Below are 7,317 nucleotides of genomic sequence, written 5' to 3'. Positions count from 1 at the left end.
CATCCACCCACAGCAAGCTCCTGAGTCAAAGATTCATGTGGGTTGCTGCTGCTGCTGGATTGATTTGATTCCCTAGTCTACCCTAAGAACCCTTAAAAAAAATCTATGCAGCAAGCAGAACAGCCAGAAGCAGCATCCGTGTGCCTGAAGACCTGATGTTTTTTTTAATTCCATGAAGCAAACTAATAGTTAGTGACAACCGGAGCATTAATCATTAGTAGAAGAGCTTTAGTAAATAACATTGTAGTAATTGTCACTGCACTAGCATGTCTCAAATCGTGAAAGTATAGAGCAGGGTAGTGAAATATAGAAAGGGTTCTCTATGTAGTTTGAGAAAGCAGTGGCTTATGAGAAAGCAGTGGCTTATGAGAACTCTAAAAATTATTTCAAATGCAGGCTATAGTCCACAAGTGATGTCTCAGAACAATGCAGTACAAAGGGGAAGGGGAAATAGGATGGAAATCATTCTACTCAGTAGTGATGCATCTCTTTAAGACACATATTTCAGTTTATAAAGAGGCACCAATAAAAAGATTCCAGGCTAAAGGCTTTGGTCTCCCTTTAAGGCAAAAGCCCTTCACTGAAGGCAGCATGGGGGCAGCATGGATGTGCACCAGGGAGGGGAAATATAAGGGATTGCGGCCACTGCAACACACTTGAAGAAGGTGCAAAATTCATTCACCTCTGCCCCATGCTAGCTGTGCTGGCCACAGTAGTAGGGGAACCAAGGAACCATGTCCTCTTCATCTTTCCATCCCCATTGAAGAGGCTAACTGCTGTGTAGGTTTTGTGCAGTATCGAGCTGAAGAGAGCATACAAAGAGAGGAGGTTCCTCGTGCCTTTTCCTCTCCCACGCTTGCCAGTACTTTTCAGAAGATTCACAGCACTTCCACTATTGTAGTACCCCAGCATGTAAGTCCTTGCACAAACAGAGGAGGAAGGGTTCTCTGCTGCTTCTGACTCTTTTATCTGAGAAAAGGAATATTCATCTATGCTCTCTGCCCCATTTAATCTGTCCGTCACCAAGCAAGATGTAGGCATCATGAAAATCAGTACTCATGTTATCTGTTGTAGATATACTACCAAGGTGAAAATTCTGCCCCTGTTGAAGTCAATGGGAGTTTACCATTTTCTCAACAGAACCAAGATCTTACTCAGCTCATTTGAAAAAGAGAGTTAATACATATCATGTGATACTTATATGATCAGAATAATAAAACAGTTACTCAAGTACAGTTTAATTGATCATAAACTAGGTTTGTGCAGCAAATCTAATACATACTGCCAATTTTCAAATCAATCAAAATACACAAATTAAAAGTCATGGTTGACAGAGGCCAGAGGAAATGCCCATACACCATCTCTAGATATGCTGATGTCTGAGAGAAGCTGGGGACATTTGAACTGGCAAAGATACTGCTGCTACAACATGAGCAAACTCCTCTAGTCATCAAAAATATAAGGTACATGTTTGTAAAGTTTCTGACATTGTTAGTGGAGGAGGAAAAGTACATTTGGAACATGAAAGTGGGACCAAAGAAAAGGAATTTCCAAGTTGCAATAGTCATTCCTACTGAAATACATCTAATCTTAATGAACTCTTCAGTGCAGAGCCCTAATTTGTTTTCTCAATTGTTTAGACACTTAATATTAGTTTCTTATAGAATAAGTGGCTTAGCAGTTTTAATCAGTTAGGGCCACTTTTTCCAAAAATAGTCTCCTACATTGTACCATTAAGGACCCAAATTCACTAATTCGCATTGAGCAACTTATTTACCAGTGATATAATCCAATTGCATTTTCCCCCCAAAGGCTTTTGAAGATCAAAGAACATTTAAACTACAGTAATGAACCCTAAATAACAAAGATTTAATTAGCCTCCTGCCTTAGACCAGTGCCTAATATAGACAAAAATGTTATGGAAATGGTTTTGTGAAGAGTGAGAAGTTAACCTCTTGCCAGGCAAGTTTCAAAATACTACAGTCATTCTGCAATATAGCTAAGGTGATGTCTAGGTAAAGAAAGTGGACCCTCAGAATACTTATTATATATTGTCACATAACAAAGGTATTAATTATATGCCAGTGCACAAGAAAAAGATGTGTGGTATACAATTATGGACTGTACATTAATGATGATTATTTATTATTGGTATTATAATAGCACCTAGTGGCTCCAACTGAGATCAGGACATTACAGTGCACAAACACATAGGCACAGACATTGTTCTATTATTATGCTCTGATTATAATATATTAAATGCCAATAGATTGTTGATTCCCTAAATCAAGGTCTACCGTGTTTTCAGATGTCACTGGTCAATAGCTGGCTTATAGTTCTAGATATTGATAATATTTATATGGTAGCATAGATATATTACAGATGAATAAAAAGTACAGTCTCTTCCCTAAGGAACTTACAATCAAGTCTTACAGCACATTACTGCCTCTGCAATGACAGGATATTCACAGCACATTTTCCCCTTGTTACATGCAATATGAACTTGTTTGTGGATTCTATCACTGCCTCTTAGCTATAAACTGCTAAATCCAAAGACAGTAAAACATAACCCCACAGCTGCAGAGATAACTAAAAGGGGGAACAGGTATGTGCAGTATCAGGGCTTCCGCAATTTATCATATGTATTGGAATTTGAGTGAATGATAGACAGCAAACCTCAGCTCTTCGTTGAAATCCGTATTTTCAGTTGGAGTACAGTTGCTTTGCTGTAAATCTATGTCATTTAGACCTTACACATAAGGTTGGTTTCTTTACTCTGGAACCAAACAATCTGCTATAACGAAGAATTTGTTTGTGAATTCAATAGACTTTGAAGTAGTAAACCTAGGAATACTTCACAGAGGGAATGTTTATCTGACCCCTTTCAGACAAAATGCAAGACTCACTGTTCAGTGTAGCTTTCCCAGAATAATAATACTAGCAGTAACAACTTACCAATGGGGAGAGGTAGGGAAAGAGAATCAGGGATCCATATAACTTTAGGATTTGTAATAAGGAGCTCAGCTACCATAGTGATGAGCACAGCATATAGAAGATAGACACAGACGGCTTTTTTGTGCTTGATAAGTCCAGCCCTAGTGGGTAGACACAGAGATGAGCTACCTCATTAGGAACACATCAGAGACACAATGTAAGGGACAGGGGCACAGGCAGCCTTGCCTAGCAGTCACATCTGGGCTGGTGTCCACAAGTCAAGGATGGCCACAAGGCAGTAGTCAGCAAGCAGGGATCATAGTAATCACTAAACCCAGGACTGTTAAGGAAGAGTCAGGGTCAGTCAGGCTGGGGTCAGAGGCCGGAGATCAGAGATTGTTACCAGGCTGGAATCAGGATGCAAGAGTCAGGATCCAAATCAGACTGGGGTCAGAGGCTGGAGATCAGAAAAAGAGATGAGGTCTGGAGTCACAGGCTGCCAGAAATCTGCATTTCTGCAGATTGTTGTTTACCCCAGCAACTTCCTGGGGCACCCTCCAGGGCTAAATAGTGACCATGGGCCACTCAGAGGGCTGCAAGGTGCTGTCACTCTGGACCCTTTGGGCGGTACTTCATGCAGCACCTAAGCACCACAGTGCTCCTTGGAGGTAGCTCTGCAAGGCCTCTGAGTGGTGATGTGGGAATGTCAGCTCTCCCAGGCTTTGCAGACCCAGGTTCCGATCCCAAGAGTATTTATAGACAACACTCCCAAGAACTCCTGGGCATGAAGGAGGAATGAGTCTGCTAAAACACCCCTGAACATGCACTCATCTTCTGCTGGTGGTCAGGTCTGTCAGCTGGTGCAGAGAGAGATGAGGCCCTTATCCCACCCTCTCCTTGCCCATTTGGATTGTCTCACACCTATGGGGGTGCTATCAGACCGCAATTATGAACTCAGAAGTGTGCTACAAATGAGGCTGTTCTGGTTGGTTGGGGAATGTCAGAGAGAGGCCACAGAACCAATCCACACCTGCTTTAGAAGCCTCTCAGCTTCAATAGCCCGCTTGGCTCCTGTGCCCCCAGTACACAGGGTGAGGGTTGGCTCGTGGATGCCTATAGTCATTGATCCACTTCGCACTACCCCCATTACAGGTGAACTCCCTGCATCATGCTCCCTCTACATGTTGGTCTGCTGATGTGGGGGTAGGATTTACCTCACTCTAAACTCTGAAGTGCTCACTAACCTTTATTAGCTGAACTGTCAAGTAAAATAGTGGCAATGGCCTACACTTCCTTGGACATTAGAACATACCGTACCAGCAGAGGGAATGTCAGCAGGACAGTGGGTTTCTCCTCTGTGCTTTATAACCTGTGCCATATGGGTAGCACCTACACAGATAGCCTCATTTAATGTCTCATCCAAAGGTTGTCCCTCCAACACTGCAGCCCTCTGTTTAATATTAATAGCTACTAGAAGCTGTTAGGAATTCTGTTTCTTTCTTATGGAATACATTAGGAGCAGCAGCAGTAATTCCACAGTTAAGGCTGGGTTCTGTTTTGCAATTAAAGCAAGTGTTCAATCCTTGTTTATGGTATGAAAAAAAAAGTATCTGCTCCAAAATTTGAAGACATAATCTCTGAAGAGAAAAACTCTAATTCAAACTCTAACACCACTCTTACTGCAGACCTACTGTCCCCTACCACTGACAGCCCACCCTATCCTGACCAATACATCCTCTCCACCATCACCACCCAAGTCCCTTTTCTTTTTCTGTCGCCCTCATCCAAACCCACTCCCCCACTGGGCCTCTCCTGATAGACTAACACACCATCTTTCTCCATTGTCAAGCCAGACCTGCTCGCATCCAGGCCCTCCCACCAGACCTGGTCCTGATGTCCCTCTTCTGTCTCTCATGTAGCTCCAACACATTAAATCTTCCCATTTCTATCACCCCCAGAAAGACCCCCTTTCTTGTGGTATCCTCCCTCTGCTCCACAGAATCCATTACCCTCTCACCCCTCCTCCTCCTTCAGTGCTGAAATCAACCCACCTGCCACAGCTCTCTGAAACCAAGGGAAATTGCAGCCACTGAGGCAGAGAAGTGGAGGCACTGTTTCATGGAGCTGTCCTGCAGTACTAATTCTAGAGCACACATGGCAGGATAGGGTGGATGAGTGGCTGAATCAGGGGAGGAAGCAATTGAATGTATTCCCACATTCTTTAACTCTTTCCCACTCACCCTTGTAGCAGCACATCCCCAGGCCATTTGGCCCATACCCCAAGGCTCCACAGCTACTCCTGATGCCCCAGCTTCAGACACCAGGTTTCTCACACCAGGAGTCTCTCCACACCTCTTTATGGAGACACTCTGAACTGTCCTGCTCATCTTGGGTCTCCTGCTGTCATACTCCATCAGTCTTTTCCGATGATCCTGCTTCAGCTGGGCAGGGAGGTATGCTGGTCCCACCCTGGGCCTCTGTGGAGAGATCTATGCCAGGTCTTTCCCAGTCCCTACGATCCCCCTAACTGAGCAAAAGTCCCTCAACAGGATGCACTACCTACAGGCTGCTGCCACACGACCCTTTCTCAGCTGACTCAGGCACAGACCCAAAACTGGAGTCTTACTTCCTTACAGGAACAATTCACCCTGTGACAAGGATGTTTAACTTTTGTCCTGGTGTGAGGGAGACCACTGTGAAATTAGGGCCTCTTTTCGCTCTGGACTATTTGATTCCCAGTTTGCCTTTTGTCAAGGAAAAGGGCCTGTGTCCTCTGCCCAGTGTTAGAGATAAAGGAGCCCAAGAACTTAAATGGCACGTTCATGTGGCTTAGTAGGTTAATTTTCTTTCTCTTTCTCTTTGTTAAATCTGTGTTAAGCAAGAAACATCAGATGGAAGAATATGGGGCCCTTCACTAATACACAAGCCATTGATACAGCAGATGGTGACAGCTCTTCTACTGTGTGAATTAGAGGTTGGGTATTTTTAAAATGAATAGACACTGTAAATCAACCATGAACAGTACTGTGCGAGTGATAGAAGTAAGCAGTAAAAAATCCTTTAAAAAATGTAGTCCCTGCACACATATACTGTACTATGCGCTTATTAAGCCACCATAACCCTGCAGCAGGGTATATTTTGCATTCTTATAGCAGGAGTATTAAGAATTGACTGCCTTGTTCAGAATGCAGCATTGCTTGCTTGCAACATTTAAGCATTTTAATTAGAGCAATTTTAAAGTGATAGGAAAGGAAACCTGTACCCAGAAAACTCTTTTAATTCCTTTGATTTAAAAATCAGGACACAAACCAGGTTTAATTTTAACAACTGATTGCATATAGTTCCTACCAGGCTCAGTTTGTCTTTGCCAAGCTGCATCTTGTTTATGCACACACAGGGGTTGGTGATGATTAAGATGAAACAAATGTTGTCATAGGGAGTCAGGAGACCTGGGTCCTGTTCCTCTGCCACTGACCTGCTATGTGACCTTGAGGCAAGTTACTTTACCCTTCTGTGCCTTGATTTCTCCCTTTCTAAAAAGGGGACAAAGAGATGTACGGTGCTCAGAGATCCATGGATTAAAAGAAGTATAAGATGTAGAATTATTATTGTATCCCTATAACACTGTAAGAATAGTAATAGAATACGTTATCCTGACCCTCCTTTAGAGCGCAGCTAATCCATACAAAGAAGAGCCTATGCCTTAGCGGAACACTACTGATTGTGCAAACAGATGCAGTGAAATGCATGAAAAATACTGGAGTTTAGGAACTCAGTTACATGTCTGTTGTTTGTAAACTAATGGCTAAATCGATTAAATAGAAGCATGGGATTACTCCTGAGGAAAGTCTAGTCACTCTTGCAGCTTTCTAAGGGGCGAGGAGGGACGACAGACCCATTAATGTCTGCGAAGCACCAGCAGTGTGCACGCTTTAATCAGTTAATCGGGGTTTTATCTGTGCTCCTAAAAGCAGGTTAGATTCAGCCCGAAAGGGCTGGGGGAGGGGAGGGAGAGTCTAAATGCACTCGGTGAATTGCTGGGACTGATCATTGGGGATCTCAGGAGAGCTGCTTCTCAGAACAACCTGCTTCTTTTGGATGGAAGGAGCGGAGACAGTGGTTCAGTCCGGCCGATTTTTTAAAGCCCTCCTCGCCGTTTGACGGGCATTCCCAGTGCTTTTGTGCACGTCTCTGAAAGCGTTGACGTGGAAAGAAGCAGCGGAGGGAGGGGAGGGGGGGAGAGACTGCAGTTCTGCTAAAAATACCGAGGGCATGCCGGAGTGTGAGCAGGCTGGGGAGGAGGAGGAGGAGGCGGTGAGAGCGCCTCGCACCATGTTCGCTGGGTGCCCGCTGGGTGCAGTTTGGGAAATGTTCCTCCTGTGA

Source organism: Mauremys mutica, chromosome 7 (assembly GCF_020497125.1).
Source record: "Mauremys mutica isolate MM-2020 ecotype Southern chromosome 7, ASM2049712v1, whole genome shotgun sequence".
Lineage (NCBI taxonomy): Eukaryota > Metazoa > Chordata > Testudines > Geoemydidae > Mauremys > Mauremys mutica.
Note: the sequence above shows the minus strand (reverse complement) of the source record.